Here is a 15616-nt window from a genome sequence, read left to right on the forward strand (position 1 = left end):
GACTGGGCCGGACGCTGCCAGCCAGGCAGTCACTTGTTGGCACAACCCATCGTCATGCTGGGCCTTGAGACGATCCTCTCTTGAGACCAATGTACCCCACCGTGAGTCAGGTGGTCCCTGTGTTGTATTAACGACTGCGACCAGCCCTGGGGATTCCTGCACGTGGTTCTCAGGAAGGGGGGCGCGGGAAAGTGCATCAGCAATTTGGTTTGTAGCACCCGGCCTGTATACAATAGAGTAATCGTATTGTTGCAGCGTAAGTGCCCAACGAGCGAGGCGACCAGCGGGGTTCTGAAGTCTTTTCAGCCATGACAACGCTAAATGATCACATTGAATTTGGAATGTTGCGCCATCCAAATACATGTCAAATCGCTTTAACGCATACACTATGGCTAAGCATTCCCTTTCTGCAACACTGTACTTACGCTGTGCGGAATTGAGAGTCTGACTTGCGAAAGCAACCGGGCGAAGTATACCATCATGTTCCTGCAGTAAAACAGCTCCGACGCCACAATCGCTTGCATCTGTCTGCAAAACGAATGGTTGGATTAGGTCGGGAAGATGCAGACACGCGTTCTCTGTCACTGCCTTTGATAATGCTGCGAATGCGCTTTGTTGTTGTTCGCTCCAACACCATTTGACGCCTTTTCGAAGGAGGTGATTAAGCGGCTGAGAAATCTCGGAGCAGTAAGGAATGAAATCCCTATAGAATGCAATCATTCCGAGATATCGTTTTAAACTATTCACGTCATGGGGGCGCGGGTACTCAGTTAGTGCGCGCAGTTTTTCTTCGTTGGGACGGAGTGTGCGGCTATCGACAACAAATCCGAGGAGCTTAATTTTGGGCTCGGCCAGTTGAACTTTCCTCGGATTGATTGTTAGGCCCGCGTTCCGCATCCGCTCAAGCACGATAGTCAAGTGTTCAAGATGCTCCTCGAATGTACGCGAGAAAACAACAACGTCATCCATGTATGCCATCGCGAATTCGTGCTTTGCGTTTCCGAGCACAACGTCCATCAGACGTTGAAAGCTCGCTGGCGAGTTGGACAAGCCAAAAGGCAAGCGGGTGAACACGTACAGCCCTCTGTGGCAAATGAAAGCGGTTTTCACCACGTCTAACGGATGCACCTCGATCTGAAGGAATCCGCGGCTGCAATTCAATGTGGTGAACACCGTCGCGTTGCCGAGCGCGTACATTATAGAGGAAATGCTGGCAAAAGGGTAGCTCTCCCGTACAGACACTTCGTTCAGCCGTCTGTAATCTACGCAGAGTCTGGCAGTTCCATCTTTTTTCGGAGCGAGAACGACAGGAAATGCCCAAGGGCTCTTTGACTCACGTACTGCGCCGGTGTCCAGCATCTCCTGAAGGGCCACGTCCAGGAGTTCTCTTTTGTGCACGCTGATGGGGCGTGGATTGCACATCCGAGGCGGTGCGTTACCGGTTTCAATCTGATGCAGCAAGATGTCTGTCTTTCCTGGTCGCTCCGTGAACATCGGAGAGAACGGCCGCAGGACGACCTCCAGCTGTCTCTTCTGGAGGTCAGTGCCCGGACACTTCTGAAGGGTGTCCGAGATTTCGGATGGTAGGGCAGCTGCAGGTTTTGTGAAGTGGGCTGGGAGGGTTGGGCCAGCGATGCAGTTCTCTCGTCTGGTGAACGGAGTCAGGTCCGCCTGGTTTCCCAGACGATAGCCGCCACCGGGGAAGTCGAGCGTCCTGCTTACGCCTGCGATAAAATCTCGACCCAAGATCACGGGTACGGCGAGCCCCGGAAGATACAGAAAGCGCTGACGCCGTTTCTTCTCATTGAATGAAATTTTAAGCCTTACGGCTCCGTCCGCCGATATTGTTGACCCGGAGGCTAACTGCAGACGTGTGTCTGCCAAACGAAAAGTTATTTTTTTTATTTTTGCATAGTTCATAGGCAGCGCCCCCTATAAGCGAGATAGCAGCCCCGGTATCCAAGAGCGCGGCAAAAGGAAAACCGAGCAAAGTGATCGTCATACGTGGCTCGATCATTTCGCTGTTAGGCTGAATTCGACATACCGATGGAACAAGTGACGCTGCGTGCGTGATCCCGGCCGTTGATAGCGGCCATCGGCGGCTCTGCAGTGGGGCTCATTGCCGCCGGCCGTAATAGTTCCCGATTGGGATGGCACGTGACCTTCCGGATTTTCACGGCCCATAGGCGCGCGAGGGTTGACCGGATTTCTACAATCCCTCCGCTCACTTCCAGCCCTTCCGCCATTTGTTTCGTTCTGCCTCGGGTTTCTATTTGGGCACTCTCTTTGGAGGTGGCCGCGCTGTCCACAGTTGTGGCATTGGTCCGAATACCTGCTTGAGTCGCCGGCACCAGGGCGCTCTTCACGTCCTCCAGTGGCCCTGCATTGAACCAAAACTGCAGCGCCTCCGGCTGCTTTGATTGGGCACTCTGTGCCAGTCCCGTGGAGGTCTTAGCGCCGGGATAACCTCGGGGCCCTGCCAAGCACATGCGGGTTCGAGAGAGTTTGCGGCCAAAGGCGGTGGCAGATAGCTCTTCTGAGCGAGGAAGATCTCCTCTGTGCTGCGGGCATGCCGGGCTAGCTCTTCAATGGTCTTAAAGGTGCGGCCGTGTAGCTACACGTGGTACTTTGGGTAACATTGTCTGAGGACCTGAGCTATAATCTCCGACTCGAAGGCATTAGGTTGTGCCCTTCGTGTGAGTTCCTGCAATGCGCGAACATACTGAACCAGGCTTTCGTTCGGATGTTGCGTTCGGGACTCGAGTTCCTTCAAGATTTGTAACTCGTAACCAGGTGGCAGGAACTCGGCTCGGAATTGCCGCTTGAACTCCGCTAGGCTGGTGAACGTAGGTTGCAGCCTTAACCAGCACGCAGCGCTAGACTTTAGAGCGAGTGGGAGTATTCTGCTTATCACGAGGGATTCCGAGGCGCCTGAGGCGGCTTTGTAGACGTCAAGCTCACCCAGAATGTCGGCGACTGACTTGACGTCGTTGTAGCTAGTGTGCACCGGCACCGTCAGCTGGGGACGCAGCTCCGGCTCACGTGACTGCTGCACGGCGAGACGCTGTGTGACCGCTTCACACATGGCTGCCACCTTCAGTAGCAATTCGGCCTGCGCATGCGCCGCGCCTGCTCCGGGATCCATGCTTGCTCCAGGCTTTTCGCCATCCTTCGTCTCAGACCGTAGTGTGGGAGACGTGGCGGAAAAAAAACAGAAACGCCAGGCAGACAAGAAAACGTGTGCGGCAACAGGCGGTATACTCCACTCGAGAAAAATTAACACGCCCCCAGAGCGATAAACACGCCCCCGTGTGACTAAGCAATGTTTTGCGGCTCCAATTCAGCGAGCACTCGCGCTGACGCGAATACCAGCACTACTTGGAAAAGAAACACCGCTGTTGAAAAAAACTTACCGAGAGAAGAAACCCAGCCCCGTGTCGTTCCGACAGACGGGCAGCAAAAGCACGTTGGGCGCCATGTGGTGGGGTTGCCTTGCTGCGTGCCCATCCGGGAGGAACAACACGGAGCCGGGGTTTCCAAAACGCGAAACTACATTTATTAAAGTAACGGGAATGGATTGTTAGTATCAACGTAAAACATTGCCGGAGCGTTCGAACTGCACGCCTCCGAGGCCACGGTCCGTCTCCCCTACTGTGGGCGTGTCCCCCTCTTTTATGCACTTGCGCGGCCGGACGTTTGCGCGGCCCAGATGTTATCTGGGTGGTCGTAGCGGCCTCTGGTGGTGGTGGCCGGCCCTCGCTCCCACACCTTGCATCGAAGTCTGTTCATTTCAGGTGCCCGCGTGAGCCGCCTGTCGATAACTATTCCAAGAAAGGTATGCTTGTTGACGTAGGGGATAATTTGCTCTCCTATGTGTATGAGAAAGCGTTTGCAACTTCGCCTGGTGAAAGCCATAGCGACGCATTCGCTGGGCGAAAGGTATAGGCCTCTGCAGTTCAAGTATCTTTCAATTCTGCTGAGTGCTCTCTGGAGTCTTCCACAGATTACTGCGCGGTTCGGGCCCGAAGACCAGATACACAGATTGTCGGCATACATCGACATCTTTACATGCTCTGAAAGTTCCTGCGGCAGGTGGGCCAGGACGACGTTAAAGAGCGTGGGGCTCAAGAAGCCCCCTTGTGGATCGCCGGCAGTTACGAAGAAACAGTCACTGTTACCTTCTGTCGTGGTTAGGTAAATTGTGCGTCCTTGAAGGTAGTCCAAGTTCCAGTTGTAGATTCGACCACGTACGCGGAGTTTAATGAGGGACGTGAGTTTTTGCTGAGTGTTCCACGCTGTCGAAAGCAGCCTTTATGTCCAGAAACACAGCTACCGTGGAGAGACGACCGCTCCGATGCTGTTCAACATCTCAGACTAAGTCCACGACGCCGTCAATGGCAGAACGGCTACGACGAAACCCCGACATGCACTCGGGGAAGACCCCTGTATTTTTGAGGTACCAGAGTAGACGGTTTAGTATCATACGCTCCATCAACTTCCCAATGCAGCTGGAGAGCGCAATGGGCGGTATGACTCAAGCGACAGAGGCGATTTTCCTGCTTTCAGGATGGGAACGAGGCGAGACTTCTTCCATGACTCTGGAAGCTGTCCTGTGTTCCATCTGACGTTGTAGTGTTGCAGGAGGGCACCGAGCGCAAGGGGTCCCAGATTGGCTAGCGTTTTGTATGGAACACTATCCGGGCCTGGAGAGGTGTGCTGGGAACACTCCTGTAGAGCACTTTTGAGTTCCCTCATGGTAAAACTTCGTCTAGCTCCGGTAGCACGGCGGCTTCAGTGGTTTTCTCGTGTGACAATTCGCTCGCGGGGCGCCGCTGCTGGAGCTGGCTGTTAGAAAGCACTAGCTGCAGCACGCTCAGTGATTCCTTTTGAAAGTGCCAAGGCTCGGAAGGGAAACTCCTGACTGGGTGTTTTCTTGAGCCCTCAGGTCACGTTTCATAGTCTCGTTGACGGCTTGTGAGGGTCCATTGAACCGCAGATACCTCTCCAACGTCGCATAGAGACTCGAATTAAGTGTCGTCGTACGACCGCCAGGGTTCGTCGTGCTTCCGCCCAGTCCGCGCCTTTACCAGTTCGCCTGGCACGTCGTTCAGCACGACGTCGAACCGCTCGCAACTTCTCATAATCTGCGTCGATCGCAAGGTATTTGGCGGGGTGTTTCACCAGTTTCGTGCTGGATGTCAATGATGATGTTATGCAGGCAGTGATGTCTGTATCTCCTGCACCATTTTTATATGCTGACTCTGTTTCGTTTCTGAAACGACTCCAGTCTGTATATGGGATTGTCCGGTTCTGCCTTCTTCCTCCAAAGCCGTCGAGAGATGAGTAGAGGCAGGTGGTCACTGCTCCTGGTGTCAAGATCTGTCATCCATCGGACGGGAAGACGGAAGTCCTCAGAAACTGCAGAGATATCAATGGCGCTCTTGAGCTCTCCCCGAGGAAAAGTGTATGTTCCATCATTAAGGACCTCATGTTCCAATAGCTGAAAATGTCTTCTAGGAGTCTTCCTCTCGCATCAAGTTTATCTCCGCCCCGCAGCGGGTTGTGTGCGTTGACTTCGCCACAGAGAAGAAAAGGTCCATCAATTTCCTGGAGCACGGCCTGAATTTCCTCGCCAGAGAAATTCACTCTTGGCGGAATGTAGATCGCGATGACTGTGGAAGATATGTTTTTGTACTGAAGCTTTAGACACACGTAATCGGCTGTAGTGTGAAGGGAGACTTCTTTCCTGGCAACTGAAATGTCTGTGCACACACACACGGTGATACGACTTTTTTCCCGATCAGGAACGGAATGATGGCACTCATATACGGAGATGCGGAGCGTTGAAGATGCATTTGATTCGATAAAGATATCAATGGGCGTTTCATACTTTTCTGCAAAGTCCCGTATATCAAACAGTTTGTTTCGTACGCCGCGCACGTTCCACTGGAGCAGAGTGCATTCCCGGTATATTTCATGCATAAAGAGTTCTCCTACAGAGTCTAGACGTCGTTCACTAGCGTGCTCTTGAAGTACGATACCTGTGGTGCTCGTTGCGTGTGCTGTAGGTAACTCATTTGTGGAAGTTTGATGCCTAGCAAGCTCCATCGCAGAGCCATTGCTGAACCAGCGTGATTATTTGGAGAATCGCTCGCACCACAGGGGAGTCAAACGGCTTCAGATGTTCCGTGACCACTGGCATTACAGTTCGTGCAAGGGTTCCCAGTGAGGAGATCAGGCTGGGGTTGTTCGTTGCCAGTCGCGCTTCGGGAGGTTTTACGGTTGCTGGCTGTCTGTGATTGCGCTTGAGCAGAGGCATTAAGGAGGCATGACTGTATGAATTCCGCTGTGCTGTGTGCTGCGATGAATGTTGGGATGTACCTTGCTCTATAATGCTATTTGGAGGCTCCACGCGCTGTTCTCTCGAAACACCTTGTTCCCGAGAGGCAGATTCAGGGTTTGATGATGGAAGCCGTGCAGGGTGCGAGCTCCGTCTTTCATTCTGTGATGCGTTGCTCTGCTCGGGTGGGAGGTCCTGCGTCTCATCATAAAGGTCATTGAAACGGTTCTGAAGAACGATCACGTTGTCGTGTTCGATGTTGCGGTGGCCGCGGCTTCGAACGGCAGCTCGGGCAGTTTTGAAGTCTACTTTGTTAATTGTTTTGTACCTGTTTACGGCTCGTTCTTGTTCCCAGATCACACAGTCTTTCGAGGTTTCCTCATGTGCGCCCTTGCAGTTCACGCACTTGGCCCTTTCGGCTTCGTATCTTTCACTCGCGTGGGAGCCAGATCATCTGGTGCACACCTCGGGGCGAGTGCAAACTGCCTTGACGTGTCCGAACTTGCCACACTTTCTGCACTGCGCTGTTCGATCAACGTGTTCCGGTAAAGTCGCAGAAGCGAAAGTGACGCGAACCGTTTCTGCGTCAGCAAAACGACGGACCGGCGTGATTTTCGTCGTCTTCGCGCTTAGGTTCCGAAGCAACACTTTCTCCGAGATGCTTGCGTCAACGTCCCGAATAATGCCCACAGCAGTGTTCAGATATTACAACGGTTAAACCAGCTGAACTATGAAATTAAGGAGAAAGGAGTAAAGACAGGTGATCGCTGGACTACCAACTATTTATTAAAGATTCTTCGTTTTCCTCTCTTTGTCTACTGGCGTTGTGGATACCTTCTCTTCTTTCTACTTGATTTTTTTTTTTGTTCCATCTCGGATACTGGTTTTCCGGAGGAATCTTTTTTCGCTTTCCTGTAGCGCAATAGAGGGTTTACTAACGCAATTTTCTTCTTTATCTTCTATGGCCAAGGCCTCAAGAATTTCACGGGCGAGCTGGTCTTTGTGGTGAGCTAGTATGGTACCCAGGTCGAGCTTGGCCTCGCACGTGCATGCTCGACAATGAGCGGCTAAATGCCCCGGCCCTGTTAGGGCTCTTATGTTTGCTGCGTGCTCACGTGCTCGATCGTTCACGCACCTTCCCGTTTGTCCAATATACACACGCCCACATGACAGTGGTATGTTATACACTACTTCCTTTTCGCATTGGACGTACTTATTCTTATGTTTGGTGTTGCAAGTGCCGGTGTTGTTGGCCTCCCCTAGATTAACCTTCCGGCACATGGCATATCCCTTGTTTGGCTCCGAGCACACTACTTTGACGCCCTGCCTTGTGGCGATCTTTTTCAATCTATGTGTGACTCCATGAATATACGGAACCACCGCGAAAGGTGATCTAGGAACCTTTTTTTGTGTGTTAGTCATTCTTTTGGCTGGATTTCTTGATGTTTTGGCAGAGTTTTTCACAGATGGACGCTAAGAAGGGTCTCGGATACCCGGCCTCATGGAGTCTGGAGATTTGGGTCTTGAAGCTTTGTCCCATCTGATGTGAACATGTTTTTCTGAGGCTAGCTGTGAGAGCTGTGGTGGCGACCCCTTGCTTTACATTTTTTGAATGTTCCGAGTCAAAGGGAAGGAACCCTTTCCCCGATCGCGTTTCGTATCTCCAACAAACGTGTTCCTTTTGGAAGTCTAAGGCCAAATCCAGAAACCTGATAGACTTATCAGCGGGAAGCTCGTATGTAAAGGTGAGGCCCATGCAATTTGTTTGAAAATCCCTAAGAGTGGTGTTAAGGCATCCGTCTGATGTTTCATCAACTGGGGTGGTACATAAAATAAGAAAGTCAGCAACATACCGAAAAATAACTGCAACTCGTGGATCTTTCAAAGCTTGTTGTATAGCAACCCCACAGGCGCCTAAAAAGACGTCGCACGAATATGGTGCCACTTTTGACCCGATGCACACTCCACTCTTCTTGACAAAGTGCGGATCTTGGTAAGTCACTACCGTTGCGGAGAGGTAAACCCTTAAAACCTCCAAGAAGGTGTCAACGCTAACACCTGCTCCATTTTGGAATTTCGCAAGGCCTTGATTTTCAATGGTATTTCTGAGGACGTGCAACAACCTAGCTTGAGGGATGGAGTAGTACATGTCCTGTACGTCCAAGGAAGACCCCGAGACTATACTATTTCCTTTTTCTTCAAGATAAGTTATTACTTGCTCTGAGTTGGGGATCCGGAATGGATCCTCTACGTGTATTTTTGAGAGATGTTGTGCCAAAAACCTTGAAACGGATGCTTGCCACGTTGTCCTCTCGGAGACTATGGCCCGAAAAGGAATGCCTGCTTTGTGAGTTTTGGCGGAGAAAAACACCGAAAGCTGGCCATTTGCCGCTCCTTTGATCTTGGTGCAAAGGCTGGCTTGATTTTGATCGAACAGGTCTATGATGGTTCTTTTTGCTGCTTTTGCCCGTTTATTTTCTACTTTTATAAAATTCTTTTTGATCGCTTGTTGGGCCTTTTCTTCATAGATGTTTGAATCCAGAACCACAAAACCTCCTTCTTTATCCGAGACGCACAGTTTCAGGTCTTTGCTTCGTAACTCTTGAATGGTAGATCGGGATCGCTAGGTTGGACATTTGAGAAAAGGTACATGGAAGTGACGTAATGCAAAGGAGGAGCGTATCCTAGCAACACTCACGTGGCGGCTCTGCCCACTTTGACGCCGCTACGTCATCGCAAACTTGACACCCGTCACCCGTTTCAGCGACGTCCGGAGCCAACCACTGACGAGCGGAAGTAGCTACGCATTCCCTGAGGCGTCCCTACGCGCGGGATACGGGGTAGGATTTACTACGACGCGGGGAGCAGTTCCTGCGTTTAGCGAAGGAACGGCAACCAATCCTGTGCGTCGCTGGCCGTCGCATCTGTTCTAGTACAGGTAAAAGTATTGAAAAACAATCAAAACCTTTTGGGCGTTGTTAAAACAAACCGCTTTTTTGTACCCTTTTGCAATACATTTAAGAATCGGAGAGAAAGTTGTTTTAATATTATGCGGGATGTGCGCTACGCGCCTTCTTCAAACCAAAATGTCGAACCACGAGGAGCCGGGTGTGCCGGGGGCAGCGGAGGGGTCGGCGGAACCAACGGGGAGCGCGCGAGTGACGGCTGCTTTAGTCAGAAACAATTTTTTTATCTTTCGAGAACTTGCTATTGCTGTGCTCAAATAAGAATGTTTGGCGCAACATCTGTGATAATTCTTTCAAAGCGGTCCAGTGTTTATATGGTGGTATGCTAGTCAGAGAATATATATATTTTTTTTTTCCTTTCGAACTTTAACTATTCTGCTCAAATAAGACCAGAGTGTTCAACAAGATATCTGTGATCTATACTTAAGATTGCCCAATTGCTTACATGGTTCCAGTCGATGCTCAGTTTTACTTGCAAGAATGAAATATTACATTCCATGTTATCACACTTTTATTCATGAAGTCACAGGTTTTTCTTTAAGAAATAAAGCAATTTTCAAAACAAACTACATGTGCACTGTCTTGAGATAACAAAATCACCTAACTTTAATGAAGTACCATAAAAGAGATAATAAAATGGAGCAGAAGGTAATACGCTTTGAAGCATTTGTAAAATGAAACAATGTCCATGAAAACAATATCCCTGGTTCAATCAGCAACTAAGAAAGCAATCTCTGCAAAAGCAAGCATTTCTTTCTAGAGGTAGTCTAAATTACTTCTGAGTTCTTTGCAGGGGCAATCCAGATGACCTGTTGGTCTGGCAACTAAACCTCCGAACCTTTTCTGTCACTGTCGACTACGTCTCCTGCCTTCTGCTCATAAAAATAAAAAAAGGCTGTACCGATTTCACCGCGATGCACTCGACACGTATCCGGAGGCAGCACGCTGGCTGTGGGACGAACTTCACAAGTTGTAGGAGCTGAAGAGAGTATGTAGCTTGTGGACGGCCATGACTGTGGAGCAGGAAGCGAAGTGTGCACTTTACGGCTTCCGCGGGGAGGGCTTCACTGAGGGCAAGAATGTGACGGGGTCCTTGGTGGTCAGGACCTCAGTCGTGGTGGCGAGAAGTTCCCTGTCGCTGGCGGCGTCCGTGCTGGGCACCACCGCAGCGAGGGCGCTGAGGGGCTTCCCGACGGAGTCCCTGGTGGTCGGGACTACCGTCGTGGCGGCGGACCCCTTGCGTGTGGCGCTCCGCACGGGCACGTCTGCGGCGGGTTCCGAACCGGGCGACAAGGCGCTGCCTCAGAGCCTTCCCCCTGTCCAAGAGGCCGACCGGAAGGCCGACCGGAGGGCCGGCAGGAGCCAGCCTCTCGGGAGCCGACGCTGACCTCTCCGAGCTCGGCTCAGAACCGTCCGAGCTCGGCTCAGACTCCAACTCTGACTCTTCAGGGTCGGAGTCTGACTCCGGTTCTGGCTCGCTCGATGCAAGGCAGATGTAGTGGAGCACTGCACATGCCGAAATAATGGCGGTGGCTGTTGAAGGGTGGTAATACAGAGCCCGGTGTACTTACCACCATCACGTTGAGGGCGTAGAAGTACTTGCGGCACCAGTACGCCGCCTTCGTGACGGTGGGGTCGTTCTTGGACGGGCCAACGATGGAGACCATGGTCCCGTCCACGCAACTGATGACGCCGGGTATCCTGCCGAACAGCCTGAAGCCCTTCTCCGCGTCGAACCTCTCGCTCGGCTTCTCGGGCAAGTGGATCCAGCCACGCTGGACCCCGAGACGACGCACGATAGCGACGGACACGGCGCGGACCGCAACGCTGACTGTCTTTTGGTCCCGCGCTACGCGTTCGTCGCTCGCCACCATGCCTTGGAAGCTCCCCGTGCCGTAGAAGCGCAGTGCACACAACACTTGAAGCTCCACAGTCATGACCGTCCACGAGGTACGCACTCTCACCACCTCCGGTTCCTCGCGAAGTTCGTCGCACAACCACCGCACCACGATCTTGGGCAGGCGGTATTGCTTCCAAAAGATCTCCTCCGGGAGCTCGAATGCATCGCGGTGTTCCCGATACAGCCTTTCTGGCGAAAAAAAAAAAAGCTATATTAAAGAAAAAGACGAATTGACGAGACGATGACGCCTCGCCGCCGAAAACATGCTGCCAATGACACCTAGTTCCGAGCAAGTACCTTTTGAAACGTACTCGGTACAAAACGAAACGTCATTTTGTTGTCACGTCCGGTAGCCGACTCCGCCCAGTTTTGCCGACTCCGCCCACATTTTTCTAGGGAAATTACGTCACTTTTGCTTGCAACCAATCAGACGTGATGACGTCACTTCCGTGTACTAAAAAAAGGAACATGTACAATGTCGAACCTAGCTATCCTGAAGCTCACCTTTGCCCTGCCCTGGTGTTTTAGGTTTTCAAAGGCTTGGATGCCCTCATCTATGATTTGAGGGCCTTTCTCTTGGGGGGCCTTGGCGGCTATCTTCCTTACGAGAGCAACGTTATCCACCCTCTCGAGCTTGGGAGCGATGGCGAACTTAGGCCCTTTTTCCAGCACCTATCTTGCTGTTGTGGAAATCTCTACATTGCCGATCACCTGAATCGGATGCTTCCTCTCAGGTTCCTTGGTTAGTCGATGTGCTGCTAAGAGGTGACGCCAAATCGGGAGGAAACTTTGAATCCATAGGTTCTCCGTCGTGTACCTGGTCATTGCGATGTGGTTGGAAAACCAGTTGTAGGTAGGACACCTGGGGTGCTATGTTGCGCTTTTGGGACTCCCAGGAGACTAGGAAGAGGGAAGTGACGTCAACGACACAGCAAACGCAGATTGGATGTTGACAGAAGAAAACGAAATCAACACCCAATCTGCGTTCGCTGTGTCGTTGACGTCACTTCCCTCTCCCTAGTCTCCTGGGAGTGCAAAAAGCGCAACATAGCCCCCCTGGCTCGCAGAATATCGGTGAGGAGGCGGACTTGCCGCCATTTTTCGGATCTAAGGATCTTGGACACTCGTTGAGCGTGCCCCTGGGATGGTTTTACCCCTCCAAAGAAGGATTGGACTTCAACCAGGAGGATCTTCTTTTGTATGCTCCGAGAGATCAGTCTTGCTTGGCAGATGGAAGTTGCAATACAAAGGCATAAGGCCTCCGGTTTCAGAAGGTTGAGATTAAGAATAGGCGTGCTCAGATAACTAGAAAGATAACTAACAGGGGGTAGAAGCTGAGCTACTTGGTGGTACATATTACAACGGTTAAACCAGCTGAACTACGAAATCGGGGAGAAAGGAGTAAAGACAGGTGATCGCTGGACTACCTACTATTTAATAAAGATTCTTCGTTTTCCTCTCTTTGTCTACTGGCGTTGTGGCTACCTTCTCTTCTTTCTACTTGAATTTTTTTTTTGTTCCATCTCGGATACTGGTTTTTCGGAGGAATCTTTCGGAGGAATCTTTCGGAGGAACCAGCGATCACCTGTCTTTACTCCTTTCTCCCTAATTTCTTAGTTCAGCTGGTTTAACCGTTGTAATATGTACCACCAACTAGCTCAGCTTCTACCCCCTGTTAGTGCTCAGATTCCGAGGCTCGTATGCCCGCACTGCAATGCCGAGGAGCCTCCTGATTTGCAGCAAGGACGCTGTGGATTCTTGGTTTCGTGTGTCCACCGCGAGTATGTTGAATCTCTTGTTGCAGCGAATTTCACCAACTTCGGTAGGGGCGTGACTATTTAGAGCCTCCGTGACCTTGAGGCCGTTGAGCTTGTTCACAAGTATCGTCGGGTCTTGCGGTGCGAAGATGACCGTCAGACCGAGTGAAACGATGGCTTTCTTTCTGCTTTCCTCATCACTGGCGCTCTCGATCTTGCGCTTCAGTTTGCGTCTTGTCTTCACAGAAATGAAGTCCTCGTCATCTTGGTCCTCTGGGGCTGATGTTGTTATGTCAGAGTGAGAAGTGTCGTTGGAAGTTGAGTTGTCATTGTTTCCTTTGCTGCCGTCCACGAGCTTGCCACTTGTCCCTGCTTCCGCAGGTTGTTGACCGTTGTCGAGATGACCGGCTGCCGTTGTGTTCGCACTGGTGTCGTTTTCCGCAATCACAATCGGGGGCGCAGCCATGGCAACGGCAGCCCGAAATTGCGACGCCGGTGAGAGCATGAGTATGGGAGGCCGGAGGATACCCTCCGTCCTCCCAGGGGCTGAACGTGGGAGAAGCCGCTGTTCTGTTGGTCGTCTTGTGGTGTCGGCAAGGGATGTCTATTTCCCAGGCTTGTGTTGCGAACAGTTGATCTGGCGCATAACGACGGTCAGGGAACCACCCGAAAACGTATCAAGGAAGCGGCGGTGCGAAGGCGGGATGTCGTGAAAGGCGATCTCAATCCGAACTATAGCTGTCGACGCGAGGACCGTCTGGAAGATCAGAAGCGTTCTTCTTTTGTAGAGAGCAGTGGCTGACGTCTTGTGGCACCGTCCAATGGCAGGCTGGCTCGAAGAACAGCGTCGTCACGCAGACGGCCGAACCTTGGGCTCGTAATCTATCCGGAGCAGATGCCGACGAGACCAGAAGTGGACTATCAAAAACAGGATCGCCGATCTGCAAAGATGACTGGTGTGAGCGTGGTAGCTCTGTGCCGTCGCTGCTGCCAAGTCATATTTGTGCATGTAACACCTAATGTACTCGCAGTAACATTCAATACTCTAATATACCTATATTTCCAACCGGGAAAAACAGCCGTGTTTAAATACACCTGGACAGCCATATATGTGCAAACTGAATCGCAACCTTGCTTACCAAAATTAGCTTTCTTGCATTATCGCTCGTTGAGTGGAAGAACATCCCTAATTCGCAGTCTCATATAAACAACCCATACAAACAATTGCATTAGACTGCGTTGCGAATGTAGGTAACAAGGAAATATATACCTCGTATGCCGTGTCGTAAGCAAATAAGTTGCTTTGTTTTATATACACCGCAGAAAACCTGGCGACTCGTGGCTATCATTATAATGCAATTAAATTCAAAGGTGCAAATCACTCGTGGCTACTTCTTGATGCAATGCAGCCAAAAGCACTAAAACGCAAACTTGTGTATGGTCCTTAACGCCGCTACATGGCTACTTTGCACCTGCATTTTGTACTTTCTTCTATTTTCACTCCCACTTAGCTTTGAGGTGAGCAAATGGTGAAGGCATTCCTCACATTTTGCAAATAAAAAAGAAAAATGTCCGTGAGTTTTGGTTAAAAGTGCCTCAAACAACTTTGACAGAAGGCAGCAAGAATGGAGAAGGTTGTAAGAAGTCCAAAAAAAAAGCATTCATGAAGTGAGTGTAAGGGCGCAAACGAGCCGGTTTAGATTGAACATGACATAATACCCGAGACTACAGGTAAAAACGACACTAACACTAAAAGCACTCACGCTGAATGCGTGCCACGCCGGCGGTGACGTCGAAAAACGCCTACACAAATAAGGTGGTCGGAAGGCAAACTTTTTTTTTTCAAGTAAGGCCTGGCACGTGTTTATGTGGTAAGCACGTTCGCTCTTAATTTGTGGAGTGTGTAAAAGTTCTAGCATCCTTTTTATGAAGCCATAATTTCTTTGGTTTTGCATGCTGCCAAACGTAATAATATACTGTGAGTTTTGTTTATGCTAGAAACAAAAGGGGGAGACATTAAACAGGTCTAACCAGAAAAAAAATATTATTATAATTACAATCCCCCCACGCCTTTCTGGGCCTTCTTGTAGAGCAGCCTGCCTAAGCGGAGGAAAGGCTTTTGCGCTGTTCTCGACAAAAATGGCCGCATTCTGCGTCTTTTTTGTTGCTTTACGCACTGCCTGTAAAGTCCTGTGCTCCTATGGGGCTGTATTTGGCCAAGCAAGGACGCATTATCGCTTGATGTACAGGAGGAACATCGCACCCGGAAAACAGTCACTCGAGTCAACACACACACAAAAGAAATAGATACTTACGCAGTGCAGGCGCTTAATAAACGCAGCGTCGTCGGTCTAATTTCAAAAGGTGGAGTTTTTTTTTTTTTTTAATTGAGTTTACAGGTTCTAAACCGTCCCTGTTGCACGCTGCCATCTGAGTAAACGGCATAGCGGAAACGCTCTAATATTCCAGACCGCCAGTTACAGCTGAAATCGTGCGCATCAAACAAGCTGGGCCGCTCCATGCACAGGGTTACAGCGAGTACACCCACTCAAACGACTTCATTTTTGTAATGACCTAGTTTTCACAAGCTTTGCGATATGAAAGCAAACATCAAAAATTGATCAAGCGAATATATCGTCATGATTAAAGGTGA

At 50.6% G+C, this 15616-nt stretch overlaps 1 long non-coding RNA gene across 1 annotated transcript; it reads left to right on the forward strand.

The window, feature by feature from the left end:
* The first annotated feature begins 560 nt into the window (after nt 1–560).
* On the forward strand, nt 561–14800 carry LOC121834473. Its single transcript, XR_006077238.1, has 3 exons — nt 561–731; nt 3781–3783; nt 14791–14800. It is a non-coding gene; the product is annotated as an uncharacterized LOC121834473 (long non-coding RNA).
* Nucleotides 14801–15616: the final 816 nt, after the last annotated feature.

Source organism: Ixodes scapularis, unplaced genomic scaffold, assembly GCF_016920785.2.
Source record: "Ixodes scapularis isolate PalLabHiFi unplaced genomic scaffold, ASM1692078v2 ptg001212l_1___fragment_1__unscaffolded, whole genome shotgun sequence".
Classification (NCBI taxonomy): domain Eukaryota; kingdom Metazoa; phylum Arthropoda; class Arachnida; order Ixodida; family Ixodidae; genus Ixodes; species Ixodes scapularis.